The sequence below is a fragment of the Myotis lucifugus genome, unplaced genomic scaffold (genome assembly GCF_000147115.1).
Source record: "Myotis lucifugus unplaced genomic scaffold, Myoluc2.0 scaffold_102, whole genome shotgun sequence".
Taxonomy (NCBI): domain Eukaryota; kingdom Metazoa; phylum Chordata; class Mammalia; order Chiroptera; family Vespertilionidae; genus Myotis; species Myotis lucifugus.
In genome coordinates, this window is record NW_005871150.1 from 964,492 (window position 1) to 987,053 (window position 22,562).

General features: G+C 39.3%; 1 pseudogene; it reads left to right on the forward strand.

Moving 5' to 3' along the window:
* Positions 1–10,905: 10,905 nt before the first annotated feature.
* The window catches only part of LOC111826791, a 12,829-nt pseudogene continuing 1,172 nt past the window's right edge, over positions 10,906–22,562 (forward strand).

Consider the following 22,562-nt stretch of genomic DNA (forward strand, 5'->3'; position numbering starts at 1 on the left):
TTTTGATATATGTATGTACATGTATACATATATCACTATATATATGAAAGAAGAAAAACCTGCCATTTGCAACAACATGGATGAAACTTGGGTGCATTACGCTGAGATAAGTTAGACAAAGACAAATACTGTATGATCTCACGTATATTTGGAATCTAAAGAAGCTGAATTCATAATAACAGAGAGTAGAACCATGGTTACCAGGAGGAGAAGGGAACAGGGGAGAGGTTGTTTAAGGGTCCAAACTTGCAAAGTTTGGCAGATAAATAAGTCCTGGAGATCTAATGCACAGTCAATAATACTGTATTATAAATTTAAAATTCATTAAGAGACTAGATCTCAATTGTTATATCACAAAAAAGAAATTACAATTATGTGCTATGGAATTGTTAGCACAACCCTATGGTGGTAATCATATTGCAAATACGTAAATGAATCAAATAAACTTGTTTTATAACTTAAATTTATATAAGGCGATTGCTATACTCCTTATTCTTAAGAAAGGAGCTTATTTTTTCTCTATGGGAATAAGAGAGGAAAAGAAAAGAGAGGCAAAAAGAGATAGCAGGTATAGAGTGGGAGAAGAGAAGAGAAATCAGGAAATTGGATGACAATAATACATAACAAAATGCCTTCTATAACCACCAAATAGTACTTTTGGGTAAGTAAACTAATTTCACTGGATGCTTGTTGAAAGTGGTTGTTTTTTAAATCAGTTAACATAAACAATTCTCATTAGTGTTTGATGGTATAGAGCAGATGCAGTTACCCACAGACACAGGAGTTCAGCGAAATGGACCATGAGAATGTAAGTTCATGATAATTCACAGAAATCAGAGTGAGGGCTGGGGTTCACACAAGCTGTGGAATGGGGTGTTTAAGCTACATTTACCTCCTCTCCCAAGGGCAGGGACTTAGCAGCTATCTTCTAGATTACATCCAAACAAAGCAGAGGAAGACTCCGCCTGATGGATTGGTGGTCAAATCTCAGACAATTGATTCAGTTAAATAAGAGGCTATAACTTCAATTCCCTTTTGAGTGAAATTTATGATTGCTTTTCTTAGAAAACAAATGTTATAAACTGTCTGGACCACAGAAGATTATCAGTATTTTGCCCTTCTTAGCCAGAACTGAGAATTAAGGTAGAGCTTGGAAAACAATTCAACTTGATAACCTTCAGGAGACCAGATGCACGTGAACAACATTTATGCTGCTGAAATTCGCTGTTGTCACTGTTGCTAAGACAGGTCTCACTCACTGACTGACATTGAGTTACAGAGCAATGAGGCTTGCAAAGAAAGGCAAATTCAAGTTTTATTGGTAGAAAGAGAGTAACACTGAAAACTAATGGCTTCTGTCCCTTTATATTATGGCTGGCAAGAATTTGATCTAGCAAGGCGATCCCTTTTGAATAGCCCATCAACTTCACCTCAACTGCCATCAGCATCACCATCACTTTCTACCCAACCCTTTAGCTGACCGGTTCTCCGGAGGCCTTCAAGTTGGGGCTAAGTTTTAACTTTGAAATATTACAAGGTTTACAATGGATTGGAAACCATATTTTCACTTTTTGTTTTTAGGTAAAATTTATGAAATGTTCTCAAAAATGAATAGTGAATATAAATTCCAGACTGACAAGAGACCAAATAAATGGTATTTTTACTTGGTACAGCTCCGTCCCTATCCTTGGCCCTCCCCCAACCAGGCAAACATCCTATTTCTAACAATGATGCTCAGGGGTGACATGAAGTGCCCACTAGAATACCCTGATTTCCATTCTCTTACATTTTCCTGCTCCTAGATCAATGTTTCAAATATGTTAAGGCTATTAAAAGATAAACTGAGGCATTTTAAACAGTAAACATTTTAAAAATTTATTTGAGCAAAAATCAGTTCAAATTGGGAAGTGCCAAGTTAGAAACAGTTAGGAGGACTCCACTGATGGGAGCTCTGGGAGAGACTTTTATAGAGAAAAGGCAGAAGCAAAGAAAGGAAATCCCTGACTGGCTGTAGCTTGAAGCTTGGTTGGCTGTTTGTAATTGGTTATCCTTAGTGTTTGGATTTCATAATCTTGAGGCATTTACAAGCTCAGATTTTAGTTTGCTTACTTAGACTACGTCCTGAGAGCCACATCGGTCTAATAGGCTTGTTAATTCCATTAAAAGACCTAAGTGTCCATCAGGACTCAAGTTCATGGAACTGGGAGTGAACTTATTTTGTTTTTGGCAACATCTGTAAGGAGGATGTAGCCTGTCTAAAAGGGACATTGAGTTTGGAGATGATAGTGCAATGCATTGCATTAAGGGGACTCACTTCCCAGGAACTATGAAAGACAAATTGTGGACCATAGCTTTTGCTGATGAGAGCTGAGTATAGAATCAGCTTTGTCAATGTGAAAATATTTAGAGAACATGCAACCCTTTTCCTTCTTCAGATCCAACAACAACCTCAGCACCCCTTTCTCCTTCTACCAGCTTTCTCTGGCTGCTGCATGTTTCCTGGCAGCTCTAACAACACCTTAATACTCTTTGGAGACAAAACAGTGAGTGCAGTAGCTTGTTCTTGGGAGCTGGCACTCATCACTACTCTCTGGTCTCGGCTCTCCCATTCCCATGACACTTGGTTCATTTAATAAGCTCAACTCCATGTTCTGGCTTTAGGGGAAATGGATGAGCTTTTGCTCAAGCCCAAGCTTATGTAGAGTATGCACTTCTGTGCATTCATATGGGAACTCTCAAAGATTCAGCTAAGACAGGTAGCTAACTGGTCACAAAGGTAATTTTAATAGCTGGTTACTGTGGTTTTTCTCTTTGGCCTTAGTTATGCTATCGGACACGTTCCATTTAATAGATTCAAGTGCTTTGTCCAGAGGAAAGGTTTTAATTTCTTTAGGCTTCTCTTTGTCAGTCTTTTTCATATTCCTCAGGAGCAGAGGCAGGAGATTATAAGGCATCTCAGAGTCAAGGGAGGGGAAGCCAAGAACCTAAAGCTAATAAGACATTAGGCTGTCAGAGAACAGAGCATTCAATAGAATTAAGTAAAATTAAACACCTCCTTTTTTATTTTCACATAATGACTAAAGAAGCAGAAAGAAGAACAAGGTAAAAGACAGATGAGAAAATCTACATGGGATTCTGTACCAAAAGCAGAAGGATTAATACACTTCCAAGTGCCTGAAATGTTTCTTTTAACTTAATGTATTTTTTCTTCTCCTGGTTCACATCTAACTCTAAAATCAGTGTTTGAATCACTATAGGTAATAAGTAAATTAGGTAATAAGTGATGAGAAAAAAAAAGAAGTATTAGCTATTTTTTTTTACAAATTCAAGAGCTATATTTTTATGTAAATGATCTAAACATTAATCACATTTACTTCCCTTATGGATGTAGAGCAGAGATAAAATTTGTTCTGGTGACAAATGAGTTTCAGTTCCAATTTTCTCTACTCACGATTTATAACCACAACTAAATGTTTTCTAATGCATTTAAAAAATGAATCATATTTTAAGAATATGAACCTTACTAAAGCTTTCAGAATTGGATCTTTGCTGCAATTAGGGTCAAGATCTTGGGAAGAATGGCCTGATATTTTCAAACCAGCAACAACGTGAGAACAAAGAAGGTTTAAACCAATATTGTAAAAAGAAAGGTCTCATCATTGATTATATGAATCAAGATCTGCACTTACCTTGTTTATAGAAGAATGTTGAATGCCAATTAGTAAGTGTGTAAGGAGTACTGGAAATGGAAAATCATTTTACAACCATCACAGTTACAGTTAGTTCAGGCAATAATCATCGATGAATGTTAAGTCCAGGGCAGTATTTTGATGAAAAGTGGGACATTTGCATGGACTTAAAGAGTCTCCACATGAATCACTTGTTAGTTGCCTGTAAAATATTATAACTATACAGTGGAGAAATTGGATGACATTTTGACAAAGTGACCAGAATTAAAATCACGAATGAGGAATAGGGAACATCATGCACCTCCAGATGTGATGTGGCCAGGAATTCATAACCTGAATGTAATTATCAGAAAACACTGGACAATCCCAAAAGGAATAATATATTTTTAAAAAATGTGATAAAAGACAAAGAATCCTCTGGAAGTATTCTAGATTAGTTTAGATGAAAGAAGAGTAATGAGACATTAAAACTAAGTATAACACCTGATCTTAGACAACGTTCTGAGTTAGAGGGGGGAAACATTACACAGTACATTAATAGTTTATTTGAAAAAATTAGAATACAGATGGTAGATTAAATTAAAAATTTTTATGAATGTTAATTTTCCTGAAGTTGATAAGTGTACTGTGCTTCTGTTACAGAATACCTTGATTCTTATGGAATAGACATGGATATATTTAGAGAGAAAGATAAACCAAATGGAAAACACAGATGAATAAAAATGCTAAAATAGATCATTGTGAGTAAAAGACATACGTATCTTTTTCCTTATTTCTTAACTTGTCAATAAGTTTGAGATAATTTTCAAGTCAAATGTTATCATTGGCTAAAATACCACACATACACTGCCGGGGGGTGAGGGGGGTTCTTGTCCCAGCATCAAGAAGGGTTCAGGAATCTGGAAAAGGGGCTGTGCGTAGATTAAAGAGTCCAGGAACTAATAAAGAGTCCGGAGACGAGACATAATTTTGAAAGGCATTGGGGGTCAGAGGAGCGTAGCTAAAGGAGCTAAGATCTAAGGTCTTAAGTCTAAGGCCTTAGGTTCTCTCCATCCCCAGGACCCCATGCATTTTATTAACACAATTTGTCCTGAGGCGAGGCAGAGATATACACTTCAAAGGGTCAGGGTTTGGTACAGAGTCCATTGTCAGAATGGGGGAATTAGCCTAAGGCTGTTCAGGTGTTTGACCAGTAGGAGGCAATAACATTAGATTAAGATGCCCTTTAACTGTCTGGCAGCAGCAATCAATTTAATGTATCTTATTCAGATTTGGGGAAATGCCTTTAGCCATTCCCAGATGCAGGTGACTACATCTGTGACTCAACCCTGTTGAGTCCCCAAGTCTCATCAACCTTTTGATGAAACTCTTGAAATTATTACATGCTGGAATTGGTCTACGGCAATACACGACAAACACACCCATGATAAACACACATACACACACACACACACACACACATATACACTTACACACATTTAGCTCTGTATTTATATTTTTTTCCCTCAATACAGAATCAGTGTTGTACAGATTATGGTCACTATAGCCGTGCTTGTTTTGAGTTAGGTTAGACAAATATAGTCAAGAGATAATACATCCTAAGGGCATGAAAACCTTGCAGGAGAGAATACAAAATCTTAGCAAGTAAAAATATGCAGATATTCTGAGTATAGCACAGTATCTGATACTAGAAGTCTAACTGGGTGATGGCCCCTGGCCCCCTAGACATCCTTCTCTGAACCCCTTTGACAGAGGCACACAGGGAAGAACTACAGTGTCCTCCGCCCTCTCTAAACACAGGACACCATGCAGCTTAAGCAGCGTGAGTCATGATTGAACTAGAGAACAATAGGACTATAAAGAGAAGGGGGGTGGGTCTGATGCCCAATGAATGGCTTAAAGGAGAAGAAATCCTATGTATCATGTGATCACTCACATGACAGCTGGCCACAGTTGCATGAAGTATCCACTGAGACTCCCAAAACTGTGACCTCAGGGGACTAAGGTCCATTAATTTTCATGGCTGCAATGCCATTTAATACCCACAAGCTTCTAACTTCTTAGGAAGCTTACTGCATACAATTATATGTGAAGTCCACATCCCCACACTTTACTCTGAGAAAAGCAAACTGTCACCCCAATCAGGAGGCAGACCCAAAATATCCACATAAAATAAGGCAGATTTTCTTAAAACATTTTTCACATTCATAAATACGAAGGCCTCAAAGTAGAACAGAAAATCAATGTAAAGCTAGGAGAATACAAGTCTTCTGTTTTTGCAATCAAATATTCCGCCTGGAGAGCACTGCTTTAGGGAACATAAATAAAAAACAATGAAAACTATTCATCACAGAGACACGTTCCTCTACGGCTCCTGTATCAGCAAAATGATGGTGAACATTGAACGGGCGGCGTGTTCTCTGTCAGTGATCACACCAATGCCCACCGAGAAGAAAGAAGTAACACTCAGATTTTAATCACACACCTGTGGAAGAGCTTTACAAAGATCTTTCCTAGATGAGGACCATTTGGGGAATGAACGAAAGGGAAGATTTGAGAAAGGGAGATGGAATAGAGGAGGTAGGTTAAAAAAATATTGAGAGGAAAAGAGTTTATCTGAGGGGAAGAAAGAAAAAAGGAAAAGAAGAACGACAGGTCATAAGAAAAGAATTTACTATGCCTCTGATTTTGTTGCATTGATTTTGAAAAAAATATGTTTTTATTGATTTCAGAGAGAAGGAGGGAGAGAGAGGGAGAGAGAAACTTTGATCAGCTGACTCCTACACCACCTACTGGAGACTGAGCTGGAAACCTGGGACCTGGAATTGAACCTCCTGGTGCATGAGGTGATGTTCAACCAACTGAGTTGCACTATCCTGGCTATTGAATTGATTTTAAGTCATATACTCTCTAGACCAGTGGTTCTCAACCTTCCTAATGCCACGACCCTTTAATACAGTTCCTCATGTTGTGGTGACCCCCAACCATAAAATTATTTTCTTTGCTACTTCATAACTGTAATTTTGCTACTGTTATGAATCGTAATGTAAATATCTGATATGCAGAATGTATTTTCAAATTGAACATAATTAAAGCATAGTGATTAATCACAAAAACAATATGTAATTATATATGTGTTTTCAGATGGTCTTAGGCGACCCCTGTGAAAGGGTCGTTCGACCCCCAAAGGGGGTTGAGAACCGCTGCTCTAGACTATTCATTGCGAATAAAAAAATAAAAAAAGGAAGAAAACCCCTAAAGTTTTGGAAAGAAGTGCTTTTCTGTATAATTTTCTCATTAAAAAATAATAAACCAGTAAGGCCAGGGTTTGGTTGCCTCCTGCTCTCTCCGACTCTGCCAAAGAGTCATTGCATTTATAAAAGAGCAAGAGACTGTTACCTAAGCTTCTCCAGGGATGAACGAAGCACACCTCTATGTATTCAGAAATGAAACTGTACTATTTTGTGAGTTCATTATAAAAACAGTAACTCAAAACCCCACGACTCAGAAATCTTGACTTAGGATAAAATAATGTTTTTTTCTTTGAAGCTAAGGGTTAAAGATTTTTATAAAAGAAATGTGAAAAAATATGACTAAAATTGTGTATGTTATCAATTTTGTGATGGACAGTTTTACCATGAAGATACTCTAAAGTAATCAGGTTTAAATGAACTGGAAATGTCTTCATGTGTCATTTACACAAGGATGCTGAAGTCATCTAATAATCTTCTGATACCCTGGAGTTCCTGACCATTACTGATGACACCCTTACTAGGAGTAATTAGTGGGCCCACTGTCAGGCTGGTGTGGCTCAGTGGTTGAGTGTTGACCTATGAACCAGGAGATCACACTTTGATTCCCGGTCAGGGCACATGCCCAGGTTTGCAGGCTCGATCCCCAGTGTGGGTGTGCAAGAGGCAGCCAATCAATGATTCTCTCTCATTATTGATGTTTCTATTTCTCTTCCCCTCTCTCTTCCTCTCTGAAATCAATAAAAATATATAAAAAAAGAGATGGGCCCACTAAACACTCATGGAGTCCAGCCACAGTCTGGGCACTAATACACTCTCAATTCTATGGCTCTTCACCACAGACTCTCCTTCTTCTCAATAGCTTTCATAAAACTTTAATACTGACTTCTTTTTTATACCATTGAAATCTCTCTTCTCTCAAAAAATAAGCCTGCCTCCTTCTCCACTAAGAAAAATAAGGTTAATGGGCAAGACCCTCCCCCACGCAGCTTCTTGGGGTTAATCTACTTCCTGTCCCCACCCTTTATCTGCAGAGAGATTCTGTATGGGCACCGTTCTGTCTGAGATGTCTCTTCAGCCCTGGGAAGCTGTTGATGGCCATTTCCTATAACACAAAAGGCAGAGAAAGTTGGTTTACCACTAGGGAGGTGAATAGAGCAGAGTAGATAGATGAGCAGAGATGAGAATAAAAGAGTTCCTCCAACCCTGCTGCCCTTGGCTGGCTTTTGTTCATAATGTTCAGTTCAAATGTGGGATAGTCTAGAATCCTTCCCTAAATATTTCATCCTTTGCTTTCTTGGCTTTCTGGTGCATGACAACAATGTCTTAAACAACATAGCCACTATTTTTTTAATATATTTTATTGATTTTTCACAGAGAGGAAGGGAGAGGGATAGAGAGTTAGAAACATCGATGATAGAAAAACATCGATCAGCTGCCTCCTGCACACCTCCTACTGAGGATGTGCCCGCAACCAAGGTACATGCCCTTGGCCAGAATTGAACCTGGGACCTTTTAGTCCGCAGGCCAATGCTCTATCCACTGAGCCAAACCGGTTAGGGCATAGCCACTATTTTTAAAATGTCTAAGTTTAGGAGATGGTATGAGTTAAATATTGTTGCTCAAAAAGATATACTCAAGTCCTAATGCCAAGTACCTGTGAATGTGACCTATCAGGAAAGGGGGCCTTTGAGAATGCTATGGTGCGGTTGGACCCTAATCCAATGGCTGGTGTCAGTATAAAATGAGGGAAATTCAGACATACACACACAGAGGAGAATGTCATGTGAGGACATAGGAAGAGTGTCAGAGGGAAGACAGCAATGCGAAGACAGAAGCAGAGGCTGCAGTGACACATCCACAAGCCACAATGTCAAGCACCGCCCACCTTGTGGAGACCTCTCAGAGCCTCCACAAGAAACCAACAGCAACGACACCTTGATTTTGGTCATCGAGCCTCCAAGCTGTGAGACTTTATATATCTGCGGTTTAAGTCACCCAATTTGTGATGGAAATGACTATAGGAGTCAATATCATTCTGGGTTTAGAGCTGAGAATATCGTGGCTAAAAGTTTAAGTGACTGGTTTAAGGCCAAGTCACATATCTGTCAGGAGAAGGCTATGTTCTGTGATATTGCTTTCATGTCAAGCAACTCTCACAACTGGGAAACTCCAATTGAATGTAATATGTCTTATAGTATTCTGCGATTGACCTCCTGCTTCTAGGCACTATATCTTTATTTTAATCAATCTATTTTATAGAGAATAGGAAATAAAACATTATTAAAAGCAGAGGTGCTAAGCAGGAAAGCTATAATGTAAAGTGCTCTCACCATTACATATGACATTTTGTGAAATCTCAAGGTAGTCCTCGGCTGTGAAAATACGATATGCACCATTGCCTAAGCTGTCACTCTGTTAAGCCATTTTACAAATATACCAGGCCTCACTGAATCTGTAAGGATTTTTGCACTCTGGCTTTCGCATAGATTTTGGATTTTATTAAAGAATCAAAGTTTTACTTTTGCATAAGAATGCAGGCACGTTGATGGTCATTATGAGAAATATAGAGGGGAAGCACAATCATTTCTTCCATGAAAGTTATGTGCCAAGCGTTGTGATAAACATTTTTATTTTATCTTTATATCTACTTTCGGTAGTCCATATTATTATTTCCACTTTAAAAAGAACCTGAGTGTCTGAGAGGGTGTATTATTATTGGTCTTAAGTCATGTAGGTCATAAGTGGCAGAGCTGGGTGGGATGTCTGTGACCATTTCTACTGAGCTGACTGGGCGCTCGCAATCAAGGTGAGAACTTAATACATAGGCTTCCCGCCACCACCGCCCCCCCCCCCGCCCGAAGGGAATGAAAGAACATGTAGATGTAAGAAGAAAGGAGATATGACAGTACAGAAGCACAAGAAAGTGTCTTGGAATAGACTAGATGTTTTAAAGTTCTAGAAAATCAGCAGATGAGACAAGATTGACATTGAAAAAGGTGAAGCCATAGCACAAGATTAGAGGAAAATGTGGATCTCCCCTCCCATGCAGTAAATAAACAAAGGGTTTGTCATAGGGACAAGGACGTGATCACAGGACAATTTAATGAAGAGTTTCCCAAGACCGTTGTCTTCCTTCACTCTGAAAGAGGATTGGGCGGTAGCCATTGCTTTTGACCTCAAAAAAACTGGGACTTTCTCTGTCCATGGAGGCCTGTAGTGGGACCCAAGAAAGAAGCAGACCCTGAGAGAACATTGGTTCTCCCCAGAAGAAAGAGAGGAAAAGCAAAAGTGCAGAACAAAGCCCCCCTTACTTTGCAATACGGAAGTCCCCATATTGCCTGCACACTCCCGTGAAGGGTCATGGTGTGAAGGACTTGTCCCCCCTGTGCTGAGAGTGTTACTCAAGAACAGGCTTCAGTTGTCTGCACGTTAGGGGGATCATCTTAGGCCAATCACCTTAGAGCTGTTCCCCAAAGTCATGTTCCCTTCCTCCAGCAGATTGTCTCCTCTGATGAGTAGTGTATGGAAATATGAAGACTCAACCTATTTGGCCAACTCGGGCAACCATGAAGGCCTTGTCCAGTGTTAGAACTCTTTGTGGGACTGGCAGAGCTTTGTGTTGAATGCATCACACTCTAGTTTCCCCTCTGTCCCAACCTCTTTCCTTTCCTTCCCCAACAGGAACGGGTCCTGAGAGCAATCCCCAAGTAAACTTTGTTGTGCTTGGTTATGTTAAGCCAGCTTTCTGAGAAACCCAACCTACACCACTCAGAAGATATTTCTGTGAATTTACCTGGGATTCCTGGTTACTTTTGCATTCAAGGGCGAACCCTATTGGAGAACTAAGACTTCTCAACAGTGGAGAAAAGCAACATGAGTCACATCACACTAGTCAAACATTTTCATTCATAAATGCTCATGCACAACTATGAAAGACAACAGATATTTGAGAAAAAGTATCCATGAAACATAGTGATGAGAAACCACCAGAACATGGAGTCCAGAAGAAACAGGTAAATTAGATTCAGATGCAATTTTTCAAAGTATATCATTCAGAGCTTGAAAATGGGATTCCACATATCAATAAGAATATTATAAACAAACGTAATAAAATGATTTCTTAAAATTTGAAACATGATTTCTGAAGTTAAAAAGGAAATTCTAATTTTAAAGACTGAATTTTTAAAAGGAAACTTGAGAAATCATGCCTAGAAAATAAGACCACAAAAAGTTGGAAAACAGAGAAATATGAGCAGTTGTGGAAGTAAAAGAAGTTGCCAAAGAGAAAACAGAAACAATAAAAGAGACAAATAATTAAAATATATAGACAAAAATTTTCCCAAGCTGAAGGAAATTATAAGTTTTACTAGGAAAAGAAAAGCCTTTCAAAATGATTCCTGCCCAGTGTGACTCTGTAGTTGAGCATTGACCTCATGAACCAGAAAATCATGGTTCGATTCCAGGTCAGGACACAGGCCCAGGTTGCAGGGTTAGTCCCCAGTAGGGGCCTACAGGAGGCAGCCGATTAATGATTCTCTCTCATCATTGATGTTTCTATCTCTCTCTCTTCCTCTCCCTTCCTCTCTGAAATCAATAAAAATATATTTTCAAAAAATGATTCCTGGGAAATAACTATGAACTGTCATTCTCTGCTATGAAACAGAAAAGCATAAATGTTTCAGGAGACAAAGCTCTCCAGGAGAATTGTTTAATTCAAAGACTTGATAATGATGTGAGAGAGGAATTAATTTTTATTCTGCTAAGCCACTGAGATTTGGGATTTGTCTCTATTAATAGGTTGTATTATATTGACATAAAAATCAATTAGATAAATTTTTTAAGTCAAGGAATGGAGATTTAAGTAGGTTACTAAGTTAATAAAAGCAGGCATTAAGTTTTCAAATATTATTACTACTAATAATAGTGATGATGATGATGATGATGGTGATGATGATAATGGCAAAAAAATCCAAAGGCAAGAAGAGGAGGACTTGGAAGTTTGTTAATGTATTAAGTTCTCATCATCATAATGGGAGAGAGGTTGAAGGATAAGAGATACTATATAAATTTGATAAAATTAGGGAACAGATAAGAGATATAATTGTTTCCATTACAGTAGTAACGGTCATAAAAATCTGAAGACTGGTAACAATGTGGTTTCTGAAGAGTGCAATTGGCAGTAAAAGATTATTGCTTCCCATTTTAATCTCTTTTGTAGAGCCTCATATCCCTTTTACCATGTGCATCATTACTTTAAAAATGCAAACATGTTTATCCTATTTCTTTTTAAAATAATGTACACCCATTCAATGGAACACTATCCTGCATCATGGAGATAAATGGAATGAAATAACGCAGCATGAATACAAGGATAACCTTAATATACTGTGAGGAGTCAGTGAAGTAAGATGGCCAATGGTGCATATAAAATAAACGCAACTTTGTAAAAATAAATTTATGCAAATAAACGTACATACAGATAAAAGGAGGGGTAGAAAGGGAGAAAGGAAAGAGAGAGAGAAAGGGAGACAGAGAAAATGAGAGAGAATTCTTCATGGGGAGATAACCAAAGAAGGTACAAGCTCCCAAGAGTGAATAGAAGTGCTGCTCCCAAGAACAGCAGCAGCAACTGCAATAGAGCAGGGTTGTCAACAGTCCAAAATTTCTAGAATAACAATCATTTACTCCCTAGGTTTGAAATTTCCTGGATGTAGGTATTAATGTCAAATAAGTAAATTTCAAGTTTCTTTATTGAAAATCATAAATTACTTTTACATGCTGACTAATAGACTTACTCAAAAGCACCATATGTTATGCATCTCTGGGAATTGGCTTGCTGACATTTACTTCAGGGGAAAAACTATATTTAAATGTATACCTTCTTTTTAAAAATGACTGTTTGTTTGGAGTTTTATTTGAAATAGCATAACACAAGGGTTCTTCTAAATTCAATTTGAGTGGCCATATTGCAATTGGGATTCGATTGAAAATTAATCATATCCCAGTTCTTACCAAAAATACTCATTTTACTCTTTTCTACACATATGAAGGCAATCTAGTTTCCCTGAGCCAAGTTACTCATCTTTCAATAAACGAGCAGCTGGCCTAGAATCTGGCAGCGACACGTAGGTGGTTTTGTTGTTGTTTTGTCTTATTTTGTTTTCTCCCCAGGGAAGTTCTGAAAAGACCCGGTGATATTATTGGTCAAAACATAATGATAAAGTCCTGGCCAGTAAATGGAAGCCACACATACAGTAGACCTTGATTTTCTTCTTACAAGCAACTAAAAGGCACTGACAAAAAGAAAAAATAAAGAAATAAACGAGTGGTGAATAAGGCTTTTTACTCAGGGGATTCGATGTTCCAGCTGTGAAATAGACAGGTATTCCCGTGGCCACCCAGGAAGCCACGCTGGACACGCACTGCGTGCTCAGTGTACTCAGAACGCAATTTTGAACCACTTCGTAGAGAATGTCAGGCTAGGAACCATCATACACCTGCAGGAGCCTGAGGTCATGTAGCAATTTCCAGTACACAGATCCTCCATTACTCCAGCAGATGTTCCCTGGCAGAAGAGTGGCAAAAGCTGTCATCAGCCTCTGTCATCAGAGGGACACACTGTCTCCTAATTCACTGATGGAAACGCGAGGCAACAGACCAGATCCGGGCAGTGTGCTGTTCAGGAGACGGGCAGAACGGGGGCCAGTGTGGCCACAGTCGTGTCCCAGCCCCGCGTGACACGGACTGCGGTGTGGTGAGCTCTGCCGCAGATGTCCCACTCGTCACTTGGAGCGATCCCATCGTGTCACTTCTGAGTCCCCCTTAGCATCCACGACAGAACACAGTCCCCCACAAAGTGCTTCTGGGAGCCTGCTACGTCCCCGAGATGGAACTGTGCTGGTGAAATTGATCCTGCTCAGCTCTGCGTGCCAGTTGAGAAAAGACACCTGTCATAGGAAGCTGACAAAAGACGGGAAACAGAAGAGAATCCACAGCAGTGCATCCGTGACAATAAGGGGAGAAATGGGGAAGACATAACAGGCTCAGGAATGTGCAGGGACAGCCTCGGCTTCTGGGACACAGAAGCCCAGACAGCAACCTGGGGTGCAGAAATCAGAGGGGTGCAGAAATCAGAGGTGGGACTTTCATAGGAATTTCAGCCCATTTGCTCAGCTCTGGAGTATGATGATCAGCATATTCTTTCTCCCGTTCTACTTACGGTAATGGGTACCGATCGCCAAAGTTCTCCCACTCTCTTTAAATTTTGGTAAAGAAATTTAAACTTATTTCAACTCAGTGTTTGTCACACACTTGCTATACGCCTGCCAACGGGCAAGGGAGCATGACAATGCAAAATAAGACTGACACGCTTCCTTCCTGGGGGACCTGAGTAATTTTGGAATGACATGATCCATGAAATGTTGGGCAAAGATGTAAGACAGGATATAATCAAGTGTCACCTAATGTACTAGAGGAAATAAGTGCCATGGCAGGTCAGGAGAGGGGGAGATCAGATTTTAGACCCAGTAAAAAAAGAGGAGGTGGGCCAGCAAGGGCACATGAAGGAGAGAAAAGATCTGAAAGAAATGAAAGAGCACACAATCCATTCAGGAGGTGGGCATTTTCACAGAGGAGACAGTGAGGACCCTGGGATGCCCCAGGGACTCCTGGGACAGAAAAGTAGATGTTGCCCCTGCAATCTGGTCATTGAAGGATAGTTGCAGTGCTTACGGCTTGATGAACATGGATCTGGTCACTGAAAAGTGTGCTGAACACAAAGAATATCAGTAATGAATGGGACGTAGACTAGTGTAGAATTATAGCTGGAATGTTCTATCTCACAGATGAATAGGCTGAGACAGAGCCTTTGTAAATGGGCTGATGCAGTTTATTTTTCCTCGCAACTTTTACGTACCAAGATTTTTGGTGAGGAATCGGTGTCTTCCCTTAAGTCCTGGATGAAATCTTTTTTTGCAACATTAGAAACCAAAAGAAAAGATGGGTTGTATAGAAGTGAACCCAAACTTTGCAATGAAATAGGGCCATTTAATTTTTTTTTAAATCATCTCAAGGATAAGCTCAGGCTTTACAAAAGGCAAGAAGGGTATAAAAGCAAATATGACACCTCCACCTGTCTCGGTTGCAGGTAAGTGGGCACATCAGATCCCGCAGCTGGCACAGCAGAAACCTACTGTGCACCCTAAGATAAGCAAAAAACAAATCCAGTCTCCCTGCCTAATTCACAAAGCCAATGCAGCCTTAAACCATCATTTCTATAAATTACTCACCATATGAAGAAATAGCTTCATCTCCAATTTTTGCAATCTTCTATATATAAGAGCCTAATATGCAAAGTGTCCCCTTGGGAGTTTGACCTACCGAGAGTTCGATTGCTCACTATGATGTGTGCTGACCACCAGGGGGTGGCACAGAACTTAGAAAGAAAGGCAGCTGGGGAAGGGAGGCCCTGGCTGGCAGCCGGCAGCCACAGGGACCTTACCCTTGCATGAATTTCATGCACTGGGCCTCTAGTAGATTATATTATGAGACCTGCAGATATGATAATAATGTACAAAAACTATTGTTTTTCCACCACAAATAAACAAGCTGCAGTTTCAATAACCTTGGCAGGTTCTGTTTAACCATTTGCTTAGTTTCCATATTAGCATATAGAGAGCTGAAACAAATTAGCTTCCAACCTTACAACATGCAAAGAAAAAAAAAACACTAGCTAAACAGCAATTTAATAACTTTTCTGGAACCCATCATAGAACTGAGAAGAGCTACCAACTGGCTCAAAATCTAAGGAGAATCCAGATGCCAAAAGAAGATGAATCAGTCTTAAAGGAGATGTCTGCCCAGCAGAAGGAGATGGAAGGCCAGCACTACCTTAAGAAGGTAAGATGCGCCGAAACTGGTTTGGCTCAGCAGATAGAGCGTCGGCCTGCGGACTGAAGGGTCCCAGGTTCGATTCCGGTCAAGGGTATGTACCTGGGTTGCGGGCACATCTCCAGTAGGAGATGTGCGGGAGGCAGCTCTCTCATCGATGTTTCTAACTCTCTATCTCTCTCCCTTCCTCTCTGTAAAAAATCAATAAAATATATTTTAAAAAAAAGAAGGTAAGATGCAGCCAGTAAGAACCCTCAGCTAAGGTGGTGGGCAAAGTGACAGAGATGGCCCAGACAGGGTGAGGACCCTGGGGGAGTCCACCTCCTCATACAGAATTTCTCTGGGGGAATCCTACTGGGTACTAAAGAGAGATATTGGGAAAATCCTGAGAAATTCTCCCTCATGCAGAACTGAAGGAGGGGAGTAGCAGCCATGGCAAGAAACGTGAGCACCTTCACTGAGATCCTTCTCACCTGTCTCCCTTGTGGAACAAAACCCTTAACTGGGTATGGGAGGGGGTTGGGAGTGGGAGACAGGCAGGATACATGAGCAGTCAGGTATGTAGCTATGAGAGGAGCAGGCCACATCTCCAGGACCCAGGGGTATTGTGCCTGCTTTAGACTGAGGCTTATTCAGAACAACAGAGATTGCACCCATACAGCGCGCGCGCACACACACACACACACTCTCTCTCATTGGCAGGTTAGCAAGCATCTAGAAGCATATAACTTATAGGTAAGAGACAGACCCTCTCTTGGACATAGCTCACAGGGAAGACCAAAAGCAAAAAGATGCAAAAGACATTGAGAAAAAAAAAGCCTTTTGGCAAAGCAACTCTCACCCTACACACAATATATTTCTATAGGAAGTTTAAGCCTGTGGGGCCCTGGGGGTGACCACAGCACAACACACTTCAAAATCAGCAGACTAGTAATTCGTGTGTGTGTGTGTGTGTGTGTGTGTGTGTGTGTGTGTGTTTTGAATCACTTTATTTTATTTTTTAAATCTTTTTTGTTGAAAGTATTACACCTGTCTCCTTTTACTCCCCATTGACCTTAGACTAACTCATGTCTCCACACTAACGGCCAACCGGAAGCAAAAGCATACTCATTGCCACATGTGAAAGAGCTACCTCGGTTTCTGCAGTCGTAAAGGAGATGCCTGGCTTTCAACAACAAAAAAGAGAAAGTATACAAATAGGCAAGACAAAACAACACTCTCCCCAGGAAGTAAGCAATCATCCAAACAAGACTCAGACATGCCCCACATCCTGAAATATCTGACAGGGAGTTAATAACCATGATAAATATGTTAAGGACTCTACTAGAACAAAAGTAGCATCTAAGACCAGATGTAATGCTTGTAGAGAGAGAAAAACTTTAAGTAAAAGTCAAATGGAGCCCCAACCGGTTTGGCTCAGTGGACAGAGCGTTGGCCTGTGGACTGAAGGGTCCCGGGTTCAATTCTGACCAAGGGCATGTACCTTGGTTGCGGGCACATCCCCAGTGGGAGGTGTGCAGGAGGCAGCTGATCGATGTTTCTCTCTCATCGATGTTTCTGACTCTCTATTCCTCTCCCTTCCTCTCTGTAAAAAATCAATAAAATGTATTTTTTTTTAAAAAGTCCAATGGAAATACTGAAAATGAAAATTGTAATAACAGAGATGAAAATGGACTTTTAGGAGATTGCTAGTAAGCTCCATACAGCTAGAGAAAATATTAATGAACTTGAAAATACATAGAAATTACCAAAATTTAAAGAGCTGTGGAAAACACCAGTCTAACAGAGGTGTGAGAAGGGAGAAGAGAGCACAAGAAGGATTTGGAAAACTAAATACCCGTTGAACTTTGCTTGGCAAGCCAGTCCTTCCAAAGGCTGAATCCCCTTACAAAACTTCTCTCCACACATTCTAATTTATTTGTTTAAATGCTCTTATCTCTGTATATTCCTTTGGAAAGTGACAAATAACATATAGATTAACTATAGATCTAGTTTGGGGTTTGGCTACCCATTTCTCTCCATGCAGATCTTTTTTTATGGCATTTGGCTAAGAACTCTAGTCCTGGTAGAAAATCTATGAGAAAAAATTATCAAGGACAATAAATTTGAAAAAAAGAAACACAAAACACCTCTATCTTAGATTTAAAATAAATTAGATTATGAAATGCTCTAAGTTCTACAGTAAATAAACATATATGCTTAATGTTTTTTAAAGCAGTATTGCCTAATTCTGTTTGATGTAGTACCTCTTCTTTGTACATAATATTTATTAAAATTGTGTAAAATTAAAATTAAAATGAATCAATTTGGGGTAATTATACACAAGAGCTTGGTTTTTCTTTATTTTCTTTTTTTTTGGGGGGGGGGTTTATTTTGGTCTATTGGTCTTATATGAACTGGCCCTTAGGTATTTCTCAAACTGTATCGTCCATTGTTCTCCACCTCACTTACTAGGTTTTAGCCACAAATGTCTGTTGTCCCTTAAATATTCTGAGTTCATTGACTCCTTAAGATCTTTACAATTTCTGTTCTTTCTGCCCAGATACTTTTCTGTTAGAAATTTGTACGACTTACTCCTTCATTGTACTCAAGGCTCTTGCAAACATCACCTCATTGGCAACTTTTTCTAAATTACTGTCTCCCCCCATTTTTCTTTATCCCTTTATTGTGCTTTTTTGTTCTTCATAGCATTTATTACTACCTAACACTGCATTTTGCATTCTTTATTTCCCATATGACTTCTGTAGATGTCATAAAGTCAGAGACTTTGTCTCCTATCTTAATCACTACATCCTCATTGCCTAGAATTGTACCGGGAATCATTCTAGAATGACAGGCACTCATAAACATGTTTGAAAGAGTGAAAGATTAATGAATCAGCCTGAACACATCTATCAGGTTGCATTCTTCTTTGATCCATCCCTAATTGGCCTTCTAGTCTATGTCATATCAGAGGAGATACACTAATTGGGAAGCATTCTCTGTCTCTTAGTCATAAAAGATCAGTCATTACATAATGTAAATACTCTCTGACTTCCACAACTATAGTTCTATTGCTCTAATTCTTTATTTCTTAATTAGAGGCTTGGTGCATGAATTCATGCATGGGTGGGGTCCCTCAGCCTGGCTGGCAATTGAGGCCTATTAGGGGACCGGCCAGCCATGGGGAGAAACCCTGGGAGGTTGGCCGACTAGGGGGAGGGACCATGGGAGGTTGGCCAGCTGGTGGAGGGGAAATAGGGGAGGGGTTGCAGGGGGTTGGCTAGCCAGCCCCGGGGGGGGGGAGGTTGGCTGTGGGAGCACACTGACCACCAGGGGCAGCTCCTGCGTTGAGCATCTGCCCCCCTGGTGGCCAGTGCACATAATAGCGACTGGTCAACCAGTCGTCCTGGTCGTTTTGGTTGTTTGGTTGTAACAGTCACTTAGGCTTTTATATATATAGACTGATCTTGCATTAATTTATGCAATGTAGGACCATCTGAAAATGTGCTCTGCTGATATCTTCCATAAAGATCTTCCACAGGGACAGAAGCTCCTATGCACAGATCTTACCGTATGCATTGTAATATATTAAAATATTTCTTTCCAAAAATAAGGACCATATTTAATACATTATAGTAGTGATGGAACCTAAAGTTATTAAGTCATGAGTGAAAGATTAAATGTTTATGTAAATACTTGTATTTTACAGCCAAATTTTCTATTAGGATGCTACATTCTGACATTAACTCTCTGACACCATCTGGATGTCATGCATTTCATTTGTTTATTTCTTCCTGGTCCAAAAGTAAATTAATTTGTTGCATAGGTTTAAGGAAGGGGAAGAGGTAAATCCCTTGAACTGTTATGAATTATTTATCTTTTCTAAAACCTAAGACCATTGAAAAACTACTTTTTAAAATGTTTTATGTACATCTTTTTATGTTTTCTTTTATTTAAGCAGTTGAAAAGTATTAATTTTGCATTCACGTTTTTCAATTTTTATTATGAAATCTTAGGGCAGCATTTTATAATACCTATGTAACTCTTTAAAATAAAATATAAAAAATTTCAATTTATTAAGAATTAAATGCATTAAACATGAACTCTCATTCTCCTATTCACTACCTTCCTCTTAAATATTCTTCTTTTTACCCTGACTCCTGCACAAGAAAGATTTGATACAGATGGAAAAAGAATGCAAAGCCATAGGTTTAAAGAGAAAGGTTTGTGCCTCTAGGAGTGAGCAGGCAAAACTAACAATCTACCACTTCAAATGGAATGATGATGGACTGGATATTTAACAGGAAAAAAAGGAGGTAACCACCCATTTTTTTTAAAGCACATAAAGGCCTGAGATAATGAAGAAGAAAAATACAAACACACACACAGATACACACACTCACACACATTGTGGGAAAGTAGATAAGAACAGTTGTTAATAAAGTTGACTTGAGGATTAGAAACATTTTGAAATAGGCTCTTTCCCAAATTACAAAACTGGGCTTTCAGAATATTGAGAGGCATCATCATGTCTAGGTTTCAACATGTAAGTTTTCAAATCAAACACTTTGAGCATGTTAGTTGTGTGAATCTGGGCAAGTTAGTTAACCCATCTGTGAAAAATGAGGCTCATGTAATAACTGGCACGAGGATCACTGATAATAGGAAACATCTAGCTCATCATGGGCACCAGAGAATGACAGCTAATTTGCCTTGAATGACTCTAGACCTAGGGTTTAAGGAAAGAAGCTATATTTTTACAAAGGTTACTATGGACTATTTTTTACAGAGAGGAAGGGAGAGGGATAGAGAGTTAGAAACATCGACCAGCTGCCTCCTGCACATCTCCTACTGGGGATGTGCCCGCAACCAACGTACGTGCCCTTGACCGGAATCGAACCCGGGACCTTTCAGTCCGCATAACACAAGAAGATGTGGAAAATCCACTCTGCTACATAATCACCAGGAAGAAGAGAAAACTCCTTTAATACTTCTAATTTTCTTGGGGAATCATGTCAAAATGATGCGGGAGAGGTAGGAAGAAAACTCCCATGTTTAATCCATTTTCTCTGTACATTTCAATCAACACAATAAAGAACATTTGAAACCATTTCATTTACTCTGTAATAGAAACTTGAAATTATCACCATCCATTTCTGATTCAACAGTTCCTCATCTATGTATCTTAGAACAGAGCCACAAGAAACCTGGGGCCCATGAGGTAGGTAATATAATGCTAAGTTGAACTTGAGTAAGTGTTTGAAACAATATCTTTTAACATTTCTTAAACTGTCAGATATTATAACAAAGACAATGAAAGCATCCTTAAAAATAGTCACTGGCCCTTCACTTCAGGAGATATGCTTAAAGGAGTAATTATGGCTACTGATTTAATTATTACAATAATTGATTACTTCTTGAAATTATTATTTTCTGAGACAAACAAAATGTTTGGCTTGTGCTTATAAAGTTAAGTTTTTTTCATAGCCTGACTCCTTGTAAAACATCTCAAAATTATACAAATATTTCTCAGGATAAGTCACTTTCCCAATCCTAGGAAGACTGTTAGTCTAGGAAAGCTGGTGTGACTTAGCTTTCATGGCATTTGCCAAATTAAGTGAACCGGAATGTCAAAGTCAGCTAATAACCATTCTAAGAAGCAAGCTGAACAAATCTAGGTTCAGACCTCCCTTAATTACTTTGCAGTTTATTCTCTTAGTTGTGTTCAACTAAAAACACCTTAAGCTTTGGCAGCACACAAAAAATGAAACTTCCTTTCCTTGACTTAATCTTTCTTAAACTTTTCTAACAACGTGGTGTCACAGTCAGGGTTGTTTGGACAGTCTTCGCGGATGAATGAAGTGTGCCTTCTAGGCTGGGATCAACAGCTTTGCACCTGCATTGAGCTTTCTAAAGCTGATAGTCACTTTCTATCTGTAATGAATGGAAGGCGCTGTCACGTTGGACAGCCACAGCATGAAAAATATGAGCAATCCAAACCCAAGGTGCAATTTCAATTTCAAAATGCACAAACATTTTTGATGAGAATTCTGTTTTCCTCAGAAGATTTTTTTTTAAATCTGTGCTATGTCTTCTGTTTAATGTACTTGTTTATGTAACAACATATGTTGACATATTTAGGTTTACGTGAGCCCAATAAACTCTGTTGGAAAACGGGAATGAATTGTAAGTCCTTTGGATGTTTGCTTTAACTAAGAGAGATTTCATTCTGGGTAGATGGCAGAGTATACTGGAAACGTTGATCTAAATTGACATGAGTCTTGCTGTAACTCTTGCCCAAAAACTCTTGCTGAAACTCTTGCACACCTGACCACCTCCCTTCTGGATTCTTTCTCTTCAATGTGATCATTTTCTGACTTGCCGTAAACACGCTACTCACAATAAAACACAACGACATAAATCAGGACTACAGAATGAGGCAGGAGAGGCCGGGCACATTAATCACCTGCGAGGAGCTGGGGAGATCTAGCAGAAAGTGCTTGAGCATCGATTCGCTCTTGTTTCTGTCACGTATCAGCTGCCAGGCTTCAGGCTACTGACTAGTATGCTGTTGTGGTCTCCTCTTCTGCCAACATGTGGATAAGAATACAGAAATTGAAGGGTTGCTCTGGAGATTCAATATGATTTTGAACTATATTAGCTATAATTTGTTTCTATTGTTTGCCTAGGCACCATTATAAAACTTTTTTTATTTGCTTTTTTTTATATAACTATATAACTATATATA